Raw genomic sequence first — 20,536 nt, forward strand, 5'->3', positions numbered from 1 at the left:
GTACATAACCAAATTAATTCTACCTTTTTTTAATATCAAAATTTATCAGAAAATAAACAGAAAAGTAGATAAATATCCAATTTATACTCTGAACACGAACATCTGACCTGTGCTCTTATTCAGTCACCTACAAACTACTAAATGAATGAAATATAATTCACATGGTGTCAGATTTAAGCTTTGAATTGAAAACAGTCCATCAGGAAACAAAAGGATAATGAGTTCCCTCATCTTTTCACTGGGTGTGTTTTTTGTTCTGATCTGTGCTTTGGAAGTGGTATAAACTGATGAATACAAGACAAATAACTCAGGAAAAATTAAGAAAGGGTGTATTTTTTATGTGGAAAGTCACATTTTCCTGTTCACATACTTATATCACATCAGGTTTTTGCAACTCAACACAAACATTTGGTCGCTCAGAAGTCTTTAGAAGTTCAATCTATAGAATATGGTAAAATATCGTATAAAGTTTAGTACTACTTGCTTCCTTCAAGGCTCGACAGTGCAACATCTTAAGTAGTCAATTGCTGCATATAAATGTTTGCACACTTCATCTGTTTGCAGCTCATGACACCGGTGACTCTCTTTAGAGCTATACTGCACCACTGGCTGCAACCGCTGGCGTCGGGGATGCTGCATTAGTCAGCGAGCGTGACACAGCTGGGAGGTGCAAAATCTCCCACTCACAACATTAGCCTCTCCCGCCTGTGATTAGCGGTCCCATTTTAGCCATGATAATAATGCATAAGGAGTTGCACAAATGTATTTACAACATATTTAAAGTCCATTTAACTGCCCGCAGTAAAACTACATTCAAACCCTCAAAGCCTCTTAAAGCAAAGACGGGTGTGTTTATAGCGAATTGGTTCCAGGTTGTTTCAACTCCTCATTATGTTTTCAAACTGTCATAAAATAAAATAAAAAAAAAAAAAAAAAAACTTGCTCAGCATATTAGTGGTGTATTATAGAACTTTTCACTTCTAGTATATGCCTATAAGTACCAAAAAACACGTTTTATGATTTTTGAAAATATTTCTTTCACTGTATTCCCCCCGAAGAATGATAGGAGACATACATCAAATTCAAGCTATTGAGAGACAAATGAATGCCAAAGTGAGAAAGCCTGAGTGCTTTCACTTCTTACATTTGCTGTTGTGGATGAAAAGTAACTTTGAATGAAGAAACAAACACTCTCCCAGTAGATCGACAACGTAATTAAAATCCAAAGATGGGCATCGAAAATACTTTTTTTTGCAATTCTATCACTTTCTCACTCGCCTTCTCTCCTACTCAATCTGTTTCGTTTGATGTAAGGTACAGAGCAGGCTATTATCTGTCAGGAGCTCATTTTCTGGTTCCCACACTCTGCCACTGTGGCCGATCAACATCTGATGGGATAGGCAGTGTCAGAGAGCTAATCCTAATGATCTGTCTTTTGAGAGGGGGAGAGTGAGTGACGAGAGGAATTAGAAAAAGATAAACAAGTGAAGTCTATAGTCCGGCAGTTCGGGAAAAAGCAGAGGGGGAAAAAAAGGGAAGAGCACATTAGACTGAAAGAATAAGAAAGGAAGTGACCGAGTAAAGCAGTCAGCTTGAAGAGGTAAGCTGGAGAATCATCCTGTCACCGCCACTCACCCTGCCCTCATCTGCCCCGCTAAGCTTTGCCGTCCCTCTCGTTCACGCTCTCTCAATCTGATGCCTTTGTATGCACGGCTTCTTTAAACATCACTAGCAGGCCTCCGAAAGTGCTTTAGGATGCACAGATAAGCTTATGCAGGGCTTACCGAGGCTGCATCAGCATGCATTCGCTATCTCACACTGACACAAGAAACGGTCGAACCAAAACGCTTCAATGCTGGAAAATTGCACATTGAATCAAGCTCATATATATATAAAACACACACACACACACACACACACACACACACACACACACACACACACACACACACACACACTACTCATAGCCTTATCTTGTATGTCATTTAATTGTAGTCGCTGGAGATTTTTTGGGGTTTCTCTTCCAAGCAACACATGAGAATTGAAGGACCTTTGGTCCCGTCACTCTTTATTTGCTCTGTCAGTCTCGTTTTCTGCCTTCTCCTCTTTTGCCTCAGATAGCTTTCATTGTGACCATTGTCTCCCCATACTTTTCTTTCTCCAAAGTAAATTATTTCTAGTTCAGTCTTTACTTTCTTTGTTTTTCATTGCTCAGTCCGTCTCTGCAGCACTTTATCACCAACATATGTATGCCCTTGATGGAGATAAGTGACTTAGACTTGAGGCCAGAGATTATTTCGAGTGAGCATTGCTGTTGATATTAAAAACAGACTTTCCTGTCGACTATGATTAAATAAAGTACTTCCACTCTTCCTTACTGATTCCTAGTGGGATATCTTCATCAGGAAGGTTTCACCCTGCAAATCTTCCTTACCCAACTTCAAAACTCAAAATCCCAGCAAAACAGTACAGCTTAAGACCAAAACTGCACAGAACACTGAAGCTCCCACAACATCAGTTACCAAGGTGCTTACATCAAATCTTTGACGCCCTGTAATATAGGTGCACCCATCATTGTATTGGAGATGGTGGTTCTAGCGAATATCTGAGAGACCTTGCATCCTGTCTGTCTGTCTGTCTTTCATTTCAGCTCAGGTTTCAGCATAATCATTAATACAGCAGAAGTTGTCTGTGAGATGTGTAACAGATGGCCTGGTTTGTTCTTCATTGCTCTCTTTGTTGTCACCCACTTAGACGTTGCCTCGGTTTGTAACTCTCCTCCTGGCTGACAGGAATATTGCCCATCTGTGGACGCCAAATAATAATAGTCAGTGGATAATGACAAAAATGTGTTTATCTTTTGTGATTCCATTGTTGATCACATAAACTTCAGTCACTTAAAACTGCTGAATGAATCTCTGCAACTAAACAGATAAAAAGCGAAACAAACTGATTAAAGTGAAAAGTTATTGCAGGATGACATGGAAGATGTTGTTAAATGATAAAGAAGTATGCAAAAAACTGACGGAACGATAAAGACACCTTATCGATTCCTCATTTTTCCACCGTCTGAAGGTGTGTCATGGAGAGTGTTACACTACAAAGAAACAGCAATTGTCAGTGTTAGATGTTTGATCGGAGGTAGCGATCCGGTGCCTATGAAATCAACAAGAGATTCACCAGAAACACACGGGTATTTGATTCAGTGACAGTTAGAAAATAGTTTATCATGGTCGGCAATTGCTTGTGGGGGCAGACAAAAGCAGACAGTCAAACAAAGCTGCAGCATATTCTCTGATGTTGTGTTCCTGAGGAATCTTGGAGTCTCTGTGTCCCGTTGACACTTCAGGTGCCTTCAGCTCATCCTGCAGAGTTTCCCTTGATCTGAAGTGACGCATTGCTTCACTCAAAGCAGGTTCTGGCCTTCATTAGGCTCATACTCCAGCTGGAAGCGCTGAATATATCCATGGGGAGGTGTCAAGTAGAAATTAAAATCAACTCAAAGCAATCATAAGATCAAAGATGACGGAAGACTTCTTTTCTCGATTTCTTCCCCCCACACACCTTCCTCCCCCCACAAACCTTTTTTTTTTTTTTTTTTTTTTTCCCTTGATGAATAAAACTTTCAGTAACATCTTACCAAATCTCCCATGTGGAAGGTTTGGGTCCATCTTGCTGTTGATTGTTCATGATGTTGCTCTCCATTAGGAAGCAGCACTGAGCTGAAGATTTTCAGAGTACAGTGCAAATGTTCTTCCTGTGACTGTGAGGGTTTGGTTTACTCTGGAGGCTACAGCCCACTGCTGGAGGAAGTGGTGTGTCTGTTTTTTTATTTATTTATTTTTTTTTTTTTTTTTTTTTGGGTGGAGGGGCTGTTTTTATGTTTTAACCCTGCGATGGTTTGGACACCTGTCCAGTGATGTTAGCTGTGATCGGCCACAGTCTGAACAAACCAGCTCGGATAATAGAAAATAGGTGTATGGATTATGCATGTTCTACATTTTCAGAATTGATACTAGAAGCGATTTTCAGTTGGTGATGTACTATACAATGCTATGCTTTTTTTTATGCATGAGAATATAATAACCCATTGTCAATGTTGAGCTGAACTAGCCTTTGGACATGACCGACACCAGTGGATCTGATCTCAACAAATCCATATTTAATTTGAACCAGAAGAACCTCGGGGTATGCACAATTGTGCATTTAGAAAAAAAATAATTTTCCATGGTATCGTCATTACATTTAGTATATCTTTACAGCTGTCAGATATCAAATTGTTCAGATTTAGATCCGGACAGTATGTGAGGATTAAGTGATGTGGCAAAATATAAGGCTTTGTCTGTGTGTGATAAAATTCTGTCGTTATCATGCCATTCTGAATTTGTCATCGTGACTAGAGGCTAGAAGAAACACTTAGTATAACTGTCTGCTTTACTTTATGTAGCTTAATTTAACCGTATAGTTATTTCAGGTCTGAGGTAGGATAGGCGCTGCCTTGTTTCCAGTGCCTGGTATTGTCCTAAGGTAGTCTTTATCAAGCGTAATGAAAAGAGAGGGACTCATGACTTGGCAATGTGCAGCTGCTCTATTCAAAAGCACTCTTGGAAAGGTGGCTACTGGACGAAAAGCAATGTTAGGCCGGAATGGGCAACAGGGGAAAAAAAGAGACGAATCCTCCAACTGAGCCGTTATGAGGTGGTGTCGCCATCACCTTTTTATACAGATCTAACAAGCTAATACCACCATACTCCTGCTGGATCTATGTTTTTCACCAGCCTTTACTTCTGATAGCGGTAGAAAAAATGTTTTCTGACATTGCAACACAAATTTGACATAGTTTTGATCGTGAAATATTGAAGATGAAATCTAGCAGGTAACTTAAAAGATACATATAAAATTGTATACAGTGGTGCATTTCGTGTTTTTGGCAGCATTGTGCAGAATTGGATTTCACATTGCGGCAAAAACCAGCTCTCACCTGTCGACATACAGTCCCATTTATCACACAGGGAGACTGCAAAGGAGACCTGTGAGAAATAACAGGAACAACACCAAAAGAAAACAGGAGGAATGATTCACTGTCAGAAGTTTGAAGGAATTTCCAGACTTCTAACTAGAGTCAGATGTTTTTTAGTTCTTTTAGTTTTGTCTGCAGTTGTAATAATTTCCTTTTTGGATTGCAGAGCATTGCACAAGCGGAAGGAAAAAGGTCAGAGAAAAAAAAAATTACAAGTATCTTCAAACAGGTAAAAGATACAGTGTGTGCTCAACTATCTGAAAATACATAGATAAAGTTTGCCTGATATTTTCTGATTATTAGCTACTGGACTTAGCTTGCTTATTTATTTCCACACTACCTGGCATTTGAATGGATGAAAGATTTAGAAATTTTGAAGATGTGAGGCAATTTCTTCTTCAGTCTGTCACTGATTGACCAGACAAGGAGTACGCCACATTATTCAGGAAACTAGTTAGTTTCACACACCTTTTCCTTCCCATTTCACGTTTATCCGTAACAACCGAACACCACTGTCATATGATTTTATTCTGGATGACAATTCAAGGACACAACCAGTTTTAAATAAATCTCAAAACATGATCAATTTACATGACACAATGATAATCTGTGTTTTCTTACTAGTGATCTGTTCCTCCATTCTCAATTTAGATTTTCTTACACGGTGTAATAGATAGTTATTCCTCTCACAACGTGTTCTCTCTCTCAGCCTTATAAATTTCCTCTGACCTTTAGCATTTCAAAAGTACAGTGAACTTAGTTGGACACTTTTATGTGTGGTTTATTATCCTGATTTGTCTTTTTAGAGTTTGTTGGTAAGAGAGCAGACTAATGTTCTCAGATAGTGGCTGCAAGTCAGTTTTAAAAGTATCTTTGTTAGGAAAAAGGGTGGAATGGGCAAAGCATGCTATTGTAAAAGACATTACAAATGGTGAATCATTGGACATTGCTCACATATTTTTTGTATTTAAAGGCTGTTTTTTAATATACTTTCTGTTACAGGACAACATACCCAGTGTTTTGTCACTGCACTGAGTTCAAAGCAATGTGATTCTCTTGTTGTGCAATGTTACATTATTACACTACATTTATGCTTGTGGTCCAACTTCAGAGCTGATCGTTCCTTGTCAAAAATTCTCCTTGGTGTTAGCAGTGATGAACAAGCACTGATATGAGTCAGGAGTTTGAAGGTTTTAGAAATTCTGGGTTTTAATTCAAATAGTGGATGCATGAAGGAAATTGTGTTTCGTTAAATCATGAATAATAATCTTGAATCTGTTATCCTTTCCTTCCCAGTTGGTTTGGTTCTGAAATAATCATGTCATTTTACTATGTTTTTGCCTCATAATTTTAAGTTCTAGACTTAATTCATTCTTCGTAATTTTTTTTACTGCCTGTGCATATCTTGTATGTATGCTTTACACAAATGTTCTACAAACATTTTATATATTTTTTTCTTCATTTAGGCTACAATCTCTTCAAAATAGTTCACTGGAGTTTTTGCTCTTAATTTCAAATCTCACTTTTGTGTGTAAATCCACATCTATGGTGTGCTTTTGTTAATGGTTGTATGTGAATATAAGTCAATAAAAAACACACACACACACACACTGGGGAAACTCATCCCACACATTATGATGCATAATCATTTCACATATACTTGGCCTTGACTATTAGAGCAAGCTCAGCTTTAGGGCTTTATAGTGGGCAGTTAACATCCATCTGGCACCAGCTTTATTTAGGGATAATTACAGGCTGAAACCATCTCAGTTAACTTCCCACTGGTGGTGAGCATGTTAGTGACACCAAGGGCCTTCAGCAAGTCTGGAGTGAGACAGCCTCCCATCAGAGCCTTCATGATTGGCCTCACAGTGATGACAGCAACTGTCCCAGGAGCACGGTGGATTCTCCAGGGGATGCAGAGGGAAGATATGAGCTTCAAGCCTGTAAAATCCAGATTCATGGTCATGATGAAGGGGAAAGTCTGAGACACGTCCATCTTCAAGCTGGGAGAGCACCAAATACCATCAGTCACTGAGAAGCCAGTGGGGAGGTCTTCAACTGTAGCCTAAATGGCAAAGAGTCCATTACAACAATCAGTGGTGACCTGTAGGGCTGGCTAAAGATGATGGATAAGGTCGTCCAGCAGGCTGAGACCTGCCTCAAGCACAAGGCCATCCTTACTGCAAGCCAGAGCGGGTATAAGGTGCCTAACGGTCACCGAGTATGATTCTCCCAATGGGAAGGAGAGGCAGAGGCGAGTACAGGACATCTGGAAGTAGAACCTCAATCTTGATCCAGGGGTTGTACAGCATCCTATCCAGTTCATCAAACCTATGTCCCTAGGGAAAAACCACAACACGTACAAAGGATAGTATTAAAAATACTCTCTCAATCCCAAACAGGTCCTGGCTTTTGTGTCCCTGATAGTAGTAGGCAAGATATTTTACATTTCACTGCCATATTTCAAGCCACTTCTGGTGTCTGTTCAGAAAGACTTACTTACATATGAAACCCTGACCACAGATTCCGTATGCAAGTCTGTGTGCATATTAAAAACCCATCCGTGTATAATAGCCAGGCCCTGTCTGCTCGTTGTCTTGATATTAATTAACCTTTATGGACTGTCTGCCAGCTCTTCACTTCATTCTGCCTTTGGACACTTACAAACACGCTTACACACATGAACACACACCAAGCCCCACACGCACTGTGAGTTCTCACTCCTGTCTGTGACATTTACCATTCTGATAGGGAGGTATACTCAAGTGGCAGTGGTCTTGAATGCAAATGTGTGGACGCGTGGTCAGATTTTCTCTGAGGGGATGCCTGTATATGGATATTCTGTAACAGATACAAATCTCAACATCAATTGCCTAAACTCTTTTTCACACTGGTGTGTGGCAAGAAGATTGGATAGTAGATTTTTGTAGACTCGCCATGGGGTGGTACATGATAAGAATTTGAAGGAGATCAATGGAGGCATTATTAAGGCAGGGGAAGATGTCATATCTGTGTATGGAAGTAATATAGACTGAATGAAATGACTGAAGGATGGGCTCCAGAGGCAGCATAGTGAAAGGCGAGTGGATGCACAGGGAAAGGAAGTGAGAAGCAGGGGATGTGAAAAAAGCTAATAAGCCCAGGCAGGAAGACGTAGGGATAGAAAAGTAAAACAGCGAGATAAAGATCAAGAAAAAAATAGCAGATAAGACAATTCACACGGGGATAAAAGGACTTCTTTTTTTTCACAGGGTAGAACAAATCTTTTAGGCTTGCTGAAGCAGTACTGGACTGCATGGTGCTATAGTGGTTAACATTCCTCTTTCACAGTGAGACCACCCTGCTTTGAGTCCAGTTGGGGACCGTAGTGTGTGGAGTTTTATTTCAAGTGAACTGCTGACTCTAAACTGCTCATAGTTGTTTGTGTGCGAATGTGTGTTTGTCTCTTTGTTTGCCCTGTGATGGACTTGCAACCGGTCCAGTGTGTGTCTTGCCTTTTCCAATAGTCAGCTGCAATCAAGGCTCTGCAGCCTGCAATCCAAAATTTATTTTAAAAAAAAAAGGTTGAGAGAAAAAATGACTAAAAATACATCTTTGTGTATAAGTTAATGCACCTTATATCACCTAAACCACTTCATTTTAGCTTGAAAAACACTGCATGTGTGCAGCATATGTAGTTCTTATTTGTAGATGCATCTGACATTCCAATTCATGTTAGTTTGCAGCATATCAAGATGCTGTTGAACTGAGTCACAGCTGATGCAACAGGCTCCTGAATCCAGCAGCTGGCATGGCAGAGCTTGGCATCTTCCTACTTTGTCCTCTGCATTCTTCTGTTCAGCTCACAATCTCGGAAAGCCAGCAGATTGTAGATGGAGGAGAATCCTCCGTCTGTCTTGGTTGAGACAATTGTCAGCTGGCAGGCACTCAACATCCAGTGCCCACAGTTCTTGTCTCCTGCTTCCAGATGCAGCATGCACTTGGCATCATCCCCCACACTACTGTCCGCTCTCCTACAGGATGGGAAGCCATTCTTACTCGGCCCCCCTTTTCTCTCCTGAAGCTCCTTACAGACTATTAATACATCCTTTTAGTACTCTCACTAAGCAAATCATTGGTTTACATGGCAAAACAGGTGTAACTACTGATTCCTGCCAACAGGAAGAGGCACAGCTGTGCCTCCTCACCCTGACTGTGCTACTGTGCAGCTGAATAACTTGACTCAGAATTAATTTTAGTGTTACTATTAGGGTTCTAGCAGAGGTCATTGGATAGAGATTCATTTTGTTATACCCATATGATTCACAGTGGTTTCACCAGCATATAGTATATTTTTTTAAGTTTACAACAAATGCATCTTTGGATGAATTCACCTTCAGTCAGTTGGAAATGCCCCCCACCCTCGAGAAATCCTTACTCTGATGAAACAGTGTAGTGAATGGATTGGTATCAGACAATTGGTGCAATTTTAACAACATTCGGTACGTTTGATGTGATATAGCAATTATTTTGTTTAGTTGGATCATATGTGAATTTCCAGGTGATGCTGCTCAACGTGCACATGTGCCTTCTCTGATTAAGAAATGCTGAGTCACAAAACTGAATTGCCCCACATGGATGTTAGTAATTACAGTAGTGTTGAATCTGTGTTTCAAAGGAAGGGCAACTAGTGGCTCAGTAGTGAATAATCTGGATCATGCACACCCCAACAGGTATGATATTGAAGTTTTTTTTTTTTGTTTTTTTTTTTAAGTACAACCTTATTAAGCGAACAAGGAAACAATGTGACATAAAGATGCAACATATTCCATAGGGTTAGGGTTATCTTTCATTCATTTTGTCTTATTTCGAAACAGTCTGCACTTTATCTGCAACTGCTGTGCCATTGTTCTGTCTTCGTTATCAACAAACAATGACAATATGGAGCTTAAAGGTGCAATAATTAATGTTAGGTCACATGACTAGCTCCGCCCATTGGAGCTGTTCTGTCCCAGAACTCTCACTTTGAAAGAAATAATTTTACCAAGAAATAATTGAACACGACAGATTGTTTAAAGGAATGTTTCTTCAATGGCAGTTGGAAAATGGGAATGAAGAAAAAACCTGGTAAATATCAACAGTCAGGCAAATTCCACAATTGAAGGGTTTTTAATTTGAAATGAAAGCCTTTGTTTTGAATCAAACCTATGAAATGTCATAGTTTTGTTGTTGGTTTTTGCTGATGCAAAAACAAAAACACATGACCCAGTACTAAAATACAGGTTTGTCTTCGCAAATGAACTATGTCTCAAAATGTTTGAATCAGATCAAATACATTTTATCATATTTCTTGAAAGACATGTTCTTGTCTGACCGGAAGGGAACAGTGTGAACTGATGAAGCCACTTTCATTAGGGGCAAATGTTTTCCAAGACCCGTGACTGAGTGCAGATGGCCTGATCTATTCACTTTGAGATGTCTGCTACTTGAAGAAATGACAATATCTATTTACAATTACATACTGTAAACAATTCAGATGAGCATCATATGCTTTATTGACACTTGAAGACTTTTCAGAAGAAAACAAAACATTGTCGTTTTATATATTGGCAAGATATTTAATAATCACCTACAGCGACCAGGCGACGAACCTGGGGCCAATCTCTCTATTGGTCGGGGTCAGTGTGGGCTCACTTATTTGCTCTCTCTCGCTCTCGCTCTCTCTCTCTCTCTCTCTCTCTCTCTCTCTCTCTCTCTCTCTCTCTCTCTCTCGCTCTCTCTTTCTCTCTTTGACCTTCAGTCATATAAGTGAAGGTCTATTTACCACTTTTATTATTTCTGCTTTTTCTTTTTTTTCCCCACATCTAGTAGTGGGCGGGTATGTGAGTGGGATGAAGTGTATGGTGGAGGATGCTTAGCCAAACAGTCGTCTGCTGGCAATTAAATGTTGAACAATAATCCTGCTTCTACCAGCCAGTCAGAATCCGGCCCTTGACTAGCCTTCACTTGATGGGCGAGCTCACACAGTGCCCTGAGTGCTTTACAGTCTGCTGATCTCCTTTAATTTCTTTCTATCTGCTGCAGCAATGTTTCTTTTTTCCCCCTCCCATCAGCTCTGTTTCTTTCTATCCCTTTTAAGCAATTTTCTGGTGTTTCTGCTGCCTGTCTCATCTTCTCCCTCTCTCTCTCTCGCTCTCTCTCTCTCTCTCTCGCTCTCTGTCTTTCTCTCTCCCCCTCTCTCTCTCTCTCTGCGAATTAGGCAGCCAATAAGGCATGACACGAGGCCAGAGGGAATTGTGGGTATTGGAGTTTATTGGAGGTCACAGCCTGACTAAGAGAGGAAATTATCCGGCCATACAGATTGTTTTACAGATGTGTTTGCTGCATAGTGGGTATCTTGACGTGTTTTTTTTCCCCCTTCCTTTCTTTCTTTGTGAGCTTTGTGGCTTGAACAGTTTAAATGTGATTGAAGAAATACAGAAATCAGAATAAAATAATCCTAAAGAGATATTGTTGCCATTATACACCATGTCAGTCCTAAAGTAACCAAAATAATTGCATGCATAACATTACGTTTCACTTTAAACCCACCATTTGCTACAGATTATTTGAAGTGACTGTATAACTGCTATTATTATTAGCAATAAAGATAAATGGAGGCAAGAAAAATAGATGCTTAGAATATCCCAATACATTTTTTAAGTTATTTTAATAGAGGATGGCTGTGGCTTTACTTCAGGGAAATTTTGATTTTCATTTATTTGATGCTTATGGGAACTGTTCACGATTCGGAGAGCTTTTAATAATGTAACAGTTTCTGTTACATCACATTGCCTGGAACACAGGCAAGAAATACATTTTATCCTTTTTGAAACTTAATGGCAATGAAACTGACAAACAAATACATTTGTAAATTGTGATGCTTCCTTGTTGATTTTTTTTTTTTTTTTTTAATTATTGTTCTGTGTCTTGGGTGTCTTTTCCTGCCCTTTGCTTCTTCAGCAGTGGTCTGCACCCACATGCCCTCCTGCACGAAGCCCCGCCTCAGAATCCCAGAATCAGCCTTGACAGCACTCACTCTTCATCTCCTTCAGTCTTCTCCGGTCTTACTGCCTTTGCTTGTCTTTTCTCTTTTCATCTTCTGTTCTGTCCTTTTATCAGAGTGTCTGACAGACATTCTAGCGCAATGCATTCATCGTATGTTGCTCCAATTTATGTTTACTTTTCTTTTCATCTTTATGTTCATGTTTCTACTCCTTATGTTTCATTCGAATAATGAATTATAATTCGAGAAGTTTGGTGGTAGTCTGGCCGGCATCGCTCTGTTCCATGGAGAAAGTCTTTTACCCGGGTAATAAAACCTTCTTAAACAATCCAGACACACAGATTGTGCCAAAATCGATTGATGATTGGTTGATATATCATTCAACCTTTTTGCTGAGTTGTATCTTTTTTAACATGAACATTTTCAGTACTGCATACAGAAATGTGTTTTTCACCTACCTTCAAGAAATAAGTCATCCTTATCCTATTATGTATTTATTTTGTGATCTTTTTTGAAACAGTGGAAATAAAGATGTTTCTTTAAAACACTTTTCAACATAGTTTTAATCCCAAAAAAAGGCATTTCAAATGTCAATTTCTTTGGATTTTTATGTTGCATAGCTACATATTTACCTATTGATTCATCTTTGCCTGGAAAAGTGAAAGACAGTTTGACACAGGTAGTATCAGAAGCAGAAGCTGTATCCTAAGATTGAAATGATACCAAACAACAGAAGAAAAAAACAAAAAAAGTAAAAAAGAAACTCATCAGACTTGTTCATGGGCTGATTTCCTGTTTGCTGGCTGTTAAAAGTCCGAGCAAAGAGGGATATACATATGTCATTTTTTTTCTACATACAACAAACTCAGAAGCATGCCCATGTCAACAAACTTACTATATGACACACACACACGCACGCACACACACGCACACACACGCACACACAAGGTAGAGAAAAGCTGGTAGTTTTTACATTCAGCTCTCCATTCAGTATAAATTAGAGCCGATGCCGATGCTTGACAATTGTTCATGTTGTGGAGTAAGATGGATGATGAGAAAATGCTCGGAATGACAAATGATATATTAAGTGCAAAGGGATGTCACTGTTAAAAAAGAAAAAAAAAAAAAGTACTGCAAAACACATGGAAATCGGAGCGAATGGAGCGGAGAGATATCCAGCCTGTCAAATCTAATCCTGTTGACCCTGAACCCGAGCAGTGATGTGATATGACTCAGGATTAGAAACCCAAAGTCATGATTCAGAAGCTGGTTCACAGTTCAAGGTTTATTGCAAAGCTCTAGGTCGACACAAACAAGGTTCAGTACACAGCCGTGCAGGCAAATAGCCAGAGGTACAGATAGGCCAAGCAAAAGACCAAATCCAAGGCGACAAAACGCTGTCAAACCACAACAAACTAGAGAAAACATGACGACAGAGGGCTGACAAAACAGGAGACATGAGAGATAATCAACAGATGCCACAGTATTTACATAAATAAGTAGGTGGGAGTTTACAGTATATGCTGTAGGTGAGCATGCTTGAGGAAGGAAAATAGAAACAACACAGTGGAAAGGTCAGAGCAAGACGACACCTGAAACATGATCAAGATAGTGAATCATCCAAACCAAAGCAGTGATCTTTCAGACTACATGAAAACGTGTTGCTCTTGTTGTTTGCATTGTTGTCACATAAATTGTTCCCTCTGGTTATTTCTGCAGACATATCATCAGGGCAGAAACAGGGAGTTTGTTGTCATATCAGCCTTCTGTGTGTTTTAGATGTGTCAGGACACTAAGTAAACATGTACAAATGTGATATTGCACTTTCAAGTGAAATGTCTGGAAAATGCAGTTAAGTTCATACTGCAGTGATACTTAGGTATGGAAGTGGGACATTTAAGTAGAATCATACAATGGAGATTTCCTCATCTCAAACAACATATTGAAGCAATCATTTCCTTTTTTTTTTTTTTTTTTTTTTACAAAATCTGCTGATTTTCTTTCTTGCTCAGATTCCTTATTGTTACAAATTCAAAAGGGAAAGGAAAAGAACACTGCTGGGATTAATAAGTGTCTATTCAATTCAATTCTGTATTGGTTTGTTGTTGGGATCAGTGTAACAAAGACATAAGTCCATGGTTTGCTGAATCCTACACTGCAGACATTTCTCAAAGTAAATTCACAAGCCCACATCGTCCCTCAGCCTGTTAGAATTACCGACTTTTGCTTTCAATTTTCCATTATAAATAAAGAGAATGAAAAATAACACTTGAGATTTAACCATATAGGATCAAATATCCCAAGTAGAAATCAAACAAATACCTTTATACATTATGTTCCAGTAGACCAGACAACGCCTGTATTAAAAATTATCTTTATTCTTTACTTGATGGTTAACAGCACCTGAATGTGTCACTTACTGCCCCCCCCCCAAAAATCCTTATATTGGTCATAAGCAAAAACAACATCAACAAATGGCTCAGTCGTCTCACACCATTTTGAAGAAAAATAAACAGGAAACAATTACATATCCAGTCTCTAAGAGCCACAGCCACTGATAAAATCATAAAAAAAACAGTCTAATTCCCATAGTGTTCCAAAGTGATTTTTACAAACAAGACAACAAAGATAAGTCATCCAAGGTGATCTGAAATAAGGTTTATTAAATGAAATTGAAGGATACAATGTGTAAATGAGACTGCAATGAATGAGCGAGAAGTAACAGCTAGTGGCATGGCCATAATTGTTCATTTAAAACTGATTAAAGAAATCAATACTGAACCTGCAGCTCTAAACAATCAATGCCAGAGTCGAGGAGCAGAATGGGGCAGATTGGGCGTTAATGTGTGAATGAAATACAGAGTGTCGGTCAGTCAGAGACAGACAGAGAGCTTTTTCATATTGATTCCCTTCTTGAGGGTGATGTTGAATTCAGCTCTCAACTGGAGCTCATCGTCATTTTTCCACCTTGTTTGTTTGTGATGTGTTGCTGCAATCTTTATTGTGATTTTTATTTAATTTATTTTTATTTGTTTCCCGCCCTTCAGCAGACTTGTCAGTGTTGTGTTAGTAATTGCACCACTTTTTTCTCCACCTGAGTGTTTGACATTATGCAGCAGGGTCTTGTGTTGTTTCCGCACGACCTTTTTCCCCCGAGGACCCGGCAGGTCAATAAACAGCATACACCGCTCTGACAGCTCGGGTCATGCAGCCCATTCACTGTATATTTACACAAGCAAAATTAATATATACCACATGCGAGCTCCTTGACATATATTCCTTAGAATCGTATTTTAAGCGATCTGTGTGTGAAACACTCAGTGTTACCGCAGGCCTGAAACTGTGTGAAGACCATTAAACAGGGAGATAATATCAATGTGGCATTAGACCCTCGGTTCACCCAGTTCAATATGCTGCCTTACCATTTTTAGACCCCACAAGGAGAGAAAAACAAGACACACACGCGCGCACACACAGAAGAAACAGTTTTTCTTTTTTATTTACGTCCCTTGGCAGCGTTACAAGAGGTATTGACTGTGGGGTCTATCTGCTCTAGCTCACAGTTAATTGCATGAAGCTCATGTTCAATGCTATTATTTTCTCCTGCCCTCTCTGGGATTATTTACACACACACAAAAGAAAGAGAGGAATTTCAACAGATTCCAGAAAGAAAGAGAGAGAGAGAAAAAAAGGTATGTCCTGTATTTGTAAGATGTACCTGCTGCCTACACACTCATTAGTTTTCAAGTGCCTGGGTGAGCCCGGAGAGTATAGACCTTCTTTTAATGTTTGCTGTTCTTCAGTGACTATTAATCATTTAGACCTTGCCACCCTCTCAGATGCAGACATTTGCAAAAAAGAAAAAAAAAAGCAGGTATGTGCTTACAGAAGCACAAACTAAATATATATTTTTTTTATTCTGTGTTATTGTATCATCCAGACAGGAATTAGCTTTTATAAAAGAGGGGAAAACATTGGCACACATTAGCTATTGTCTCTATTGTTTCACAGAGACCCATAATCACAATCTGATTACCATTTATTCACCTCTGTTTGTGTGAGCATTTGTGTGTAGCTGCTTCTGTCTGTGCGCGTCGGCTCATTTATATTTAAATGAGTTTAAAGGCTTCTGGGTGAGCCACAGAGATGAAGAGCTTGCAGGTGCTCTCATGTATATAACTGATTGTTCTTACTTCTATGTAATGGGATATAATGCATTTGTTGCACATGCTCCGTGTGCGGTTGCGTCCATGTGCATTCTGAGAGACAACAACCCATCAAAAATAGACACAAACGGGCAGGGAGTGCACGCTGATTGGTAGACAGACAATAATAGACAAAAGAAATTGGGAACGGTGACTAACATTTTTTACAGTTGCTGCAATCAACCCCTTAGAATAGATTTTTTTTTTTCTTCTTTTTGGGAAACGCTCATGAAAAATAAATAGTTTTAGTATTGTGTGATGTTATATTTTAATCTTGAAATCAAATACAGCAAATTAACCCCATGGTTAAGTCACCAGTAAGATAAAACCTTTCCTTGCTGTTCATTTATTTGTACAACAAAAACAGTGTATTTGCATATTCCTTTCTGTGTGTTTCAGTGTTTGAGCTTTAATGCTCAAGTATGTTTGACATGGCGTTTCTGACAGCGCTGTCACACATTTAACCTTGGTCTTTATATAGTTATTAGCTGTAATCCGGTGTTTATATCATAAAGGGAAGTGTCACTGTCTAAAGAAAATGACAAAAGGAAAAGGTAGGCAGTGTGTGGTTTCAAGTTCTGCCTCTATATTACAGTGAACACTGAAACTGTCATCAGTCTTGGCAGCATGATGCCAATTCCAAAGTGGGTTTTCAGGCAGTGGCTAGATTTTCCATAAGTAAAGAGAACAGAGGAAGGGAAGAAAAGAAAAGATGGATGGAAAAAAAAAAAAGAATTTTCTTTTTCAATATGTATGAGGTATAAAGAGGAGCAGTATGTTAATGATTGAAGCCTTGCAAGTCCAGAACACTAATTCAAAACATCTTTTACAAAATCCCGTTCATGCATGAGCTTCATGTTGTGCATAACAATAAAAAGTGCACTTAATGAGCGCAGTTAGTCGTGTGGCAGAGCCACAGGGCTCCACAAAGAAAACATGTGATTTCAAGATCTTAATGACGCCACTCATAGCAGAACGGTGATGGTAATTGCTTTCCTGTTTCCACATTGTGACGCACACCCTTCTTAAAGACAGAATATACTTGGAAGGAAATTACATTATATCTGTAACAAATTGCACAATTGTTGAAACATGTATAAAGAGAGGAAAAAACTAAAAAAAAAAAAAAAGAAAAGACTGGAATAATCATGATGTTGTTTATGTTGGAAAATAGTAATTAAATAGGATGCAGGAGTCTACATTGCATTGTTTATGTTCCAGTCAGTTGTTTATGTGTATATTTGGCTTGTTTTGGTGTTATCACTGAGAGAAATCCAGCCAGTCCACTGCCACCAGCACTTTGACGAAGATTGGTGGCCATTTGACTAATCTAGTCGTATTACGATAAACCATGGAGAAGAAGCTAGAAAAGTTAAAACCATGCAATAGTTCAGCATTGACCTGGTTTCATGTAATTGTTATATTATTTAATCTTTTGAATATGATTGGATTGTGGAAAACACAATAAACTGTAGTGTGGCAGTGCATTGGCTGGGATCCTGGATCTATTGGGACATGTTGTTTAAGAAAAAAAAAAAAAAACTCAAACAGCACTAGCAATGCTAAGTATTGTAGTAATCTATTTTTTTTTTTTCTGTATAAGGACCATAATGCATAGCCAACTGCCATTTTTCAACAGCTGTTTCTTGTTCTGCTGAAGTATTCTCACCTTTTATGATGCCTCATTTTATCTCCTTTTCTCTCGCTTTGCTCCATTTTAACGTGATCAGCGTGCCATCCATCTCCCACAAAAGCTCTGACATGTACCTGGTAATTGGTTTTTAACTGACATGATTTTCTAGCCCCTGCTATCACTATCACAACACTTTAATCACAGCTTATCAGTCCGGGCCACACAAATCTGCAAAGTGTCTGGATTTCCAACAGCATGAGATGAAAAGACAACTGGAGGAAACACAGACAGATGTATAGAGTTTTGGAAAATTAGCAGTGAAGATGGATAAGAGGTGATTAACAAGAGCAAGGAAAATAGAGAGTAGACAAGGTTAAAAAGAAAGTATGAACAGGCAGTCAAAATTAAGCCAGAGGAAGGACCAGAATTAATCTGAGGGTGAGGGAGTGATGGAGAACAGGAGAAATAAAAAAAGGGGTGTATGAAGAGAGTAATGTTAGCCTTTGTAAGGAGCCGTGTATAAATCTGTTTACGCGAAAATAGATGTTGTGAACTTTTGATAGGCCACCATAAGTCGCGACTGGTAGCTGATCTTCCGTCGTCTGCCTGCAGGTACCAACTCTCTGCTGAACATTCACATAAAATGATGCCACATTTATTCATCACCAAATAATGAAAGATAAGGGAAGACGAACGTGAACAGAAAGAGAGACAGATTCATCTGTACTGGGAACTGGACGGCCAAAAAGTGCATTGTAATTGAGTTTCTGCATTCAAGTTAAGTTAATCCATAGCTTTTGCCTTTTCTTCCAGTGGAATTCTTTATGGCAATTTGAGGTATAACTTTAGTCTGCATCACCAGACAAACACATATTATAACGTCTCTCTTTTGAAAATCCTATAATTTGTATTAATCCTGAGTTACCCACTGAGTTACCATAGTACTGTTATTACTATTAATATAATTGGTAGTAATAGTAGTATTGGTAGTTGTAGTAGTATTAGTTTTATTAACATTCAGTTTGTCTCACCTTTGTTCTTTTCCCAAAATAGGTACCGTAACATACACAAGAAAAATGAACAATGAAATTCAGTTACCCTTCAGAAATATGTGCATATAGATGGCTTACATCTGCACACTCTACGGACAACAAAGGGCAATTCTCGTTTGCATTTGTTCATATTGTTACCGGTAGAAGTGGCAATCTTCTGATACGGGTTACATCGCACGCTCTGACAAAATGCATTTTGCCAGAAAATCAATTACTTTCCACAAATAGAAAACGTGAGCATTTTTATCAGATAGGCGCTAAATGCTCCCACTTTTAGATGAACAGTCTCAAGATTAGATGCATTTAAATATTGAATGTGCTGTCCTTTTTTTTTGTTTGTTTCTTCGCTGGTAATCGTGGCATTCATTCTCCATATTTTCCCCCCACAAAACAGTAATGCGTGTTTTTAGTGGTATGAAATTGTGCGCGGCTCAGATTAACTGCAGCGCTGCAATACACGCATTTTTCACATGTGACATGCAGAATTGATATAGGCTGCTGAGGGCAGCATCCATAACAGTAGATATGCATGAGCATCGCTGTTTACTCGGAGGCACCGCAGTATGCAAACACACAAACTCATATCCTGTGCAAACATGCACCTTCTCCTCTTCGATTGGAAGCAGGTGTAATCTATAAAAATACATCTGATCAATGTTTTAACACATTAAGCTCATAATCGTTCGCTGTTCATCATTGCATGACCTTGTGAGTGAGAGTATGTGTGGCTTTATCTCCGTTTTCTATGACTACCATCTTGCCTAGTTCCTGAAAGCTTGCATATGTGCTTGATCTACAATTTCAGTACGTACTAAAATGTGCCATCTTGCATTAAAAAATATAGATGTTGTGCAATTGCTCCTGCTCTCCTATTGCCAGCAGATGTGCCCAGAAAAGTCCCATTGCACTCGCTTTACGGCTGCCAGTAATAAAATATGAAATTGTGCGGTAATTACTTGGTTGGAAGGCATAAAGCACTCGAATTTCTCTCTTCTGATATAAATAAGAAAAGTGCAGCAAGGATGAGAAAGTACACCGATGGCTTTGTCTGCAGCAGGCATTTACCCTTTTTTGTTGGAGTGTGTGCCTGTAGCACAAAGCCGGATTTTACAAGACCTTTTGAAGGATGTGGTATGGCAGGAGTCCAATCCATTATGTACGATCACTGCATTGCACAGAGCTATATTCAGATTTCATTACGTGTGATATTTAAGTGTCACTGAAATTCTGATATTTAACTTTTCGTCGCCTTGATAAAGGACTTTCATCTTTGCTGTGGGCGCATGTGAATGTTCTCACAAACGAACGCAAACATACCTGAGTGTGCTTGTGTTTGGACTGACATTCAGCCTTATCAATGTTTTCCAAGGCTGACACTTTTAAAACACAATAGTCCAGCATTTATTTTGTAATTACAATGCTGTCACGAACGTGTGCTATTTTTCACCGCAATTAGTGAGAGATAATGCCTTTCTCTGTCACGCTGTCCTGACTTTTTCCACGGGCGCCAAAGAAAGGCACTTCCCACACCATCAGTCGTTATCAGCCTTTTGTAATGTGCTTTCATGAGATGACCTTGCTTATATGTTTGTGTAAATG

General features: G+C 39.1%; 1 protein-coding gene and 1 long non-coding RNA gene across 4 annotated transcripts in view; both read left to right on the forward strand.

Moving 5' to 3' along the window:
• Nucleotides 1-20,536, forward strand: part of grid2 (glutamate receptor, ionotropic, delta 2) — a 483,103-nt gene that overhangs the window by 181,932 nt on the left and 280,635 nt on the right. The gene's annotated exons all lie outside the window — the stretch shown is intronic.
• On the forward strand, nucleotides 441-19,119 carry LOC115397604 (uncharacterized). The gene is made up of 3 exons (XR_003932522.1): nucleotides 441-451; nucleotides 12,487-12,490; nucleotides 19,042-19,119. It is a non-coding gene; the product is annotated as an uncharacterized LOC115397604 (long non-coding RNA).

This window comes from Salarias fasciatus, chromosome 12, assembly GCF_902148845.1.
Source record: "Salarias fasciatus chromosome 12, fSalaFa1.1, whole genome shotgun sequence".
In the NCBI taxonomy this organism is placed as follows: domain Eukaryota; kingdom Metazoa; phylum Chordata; class Actinopteri; order Blenniiformes; family Blenniidae; genus Salarias; species Salarias fasciatus.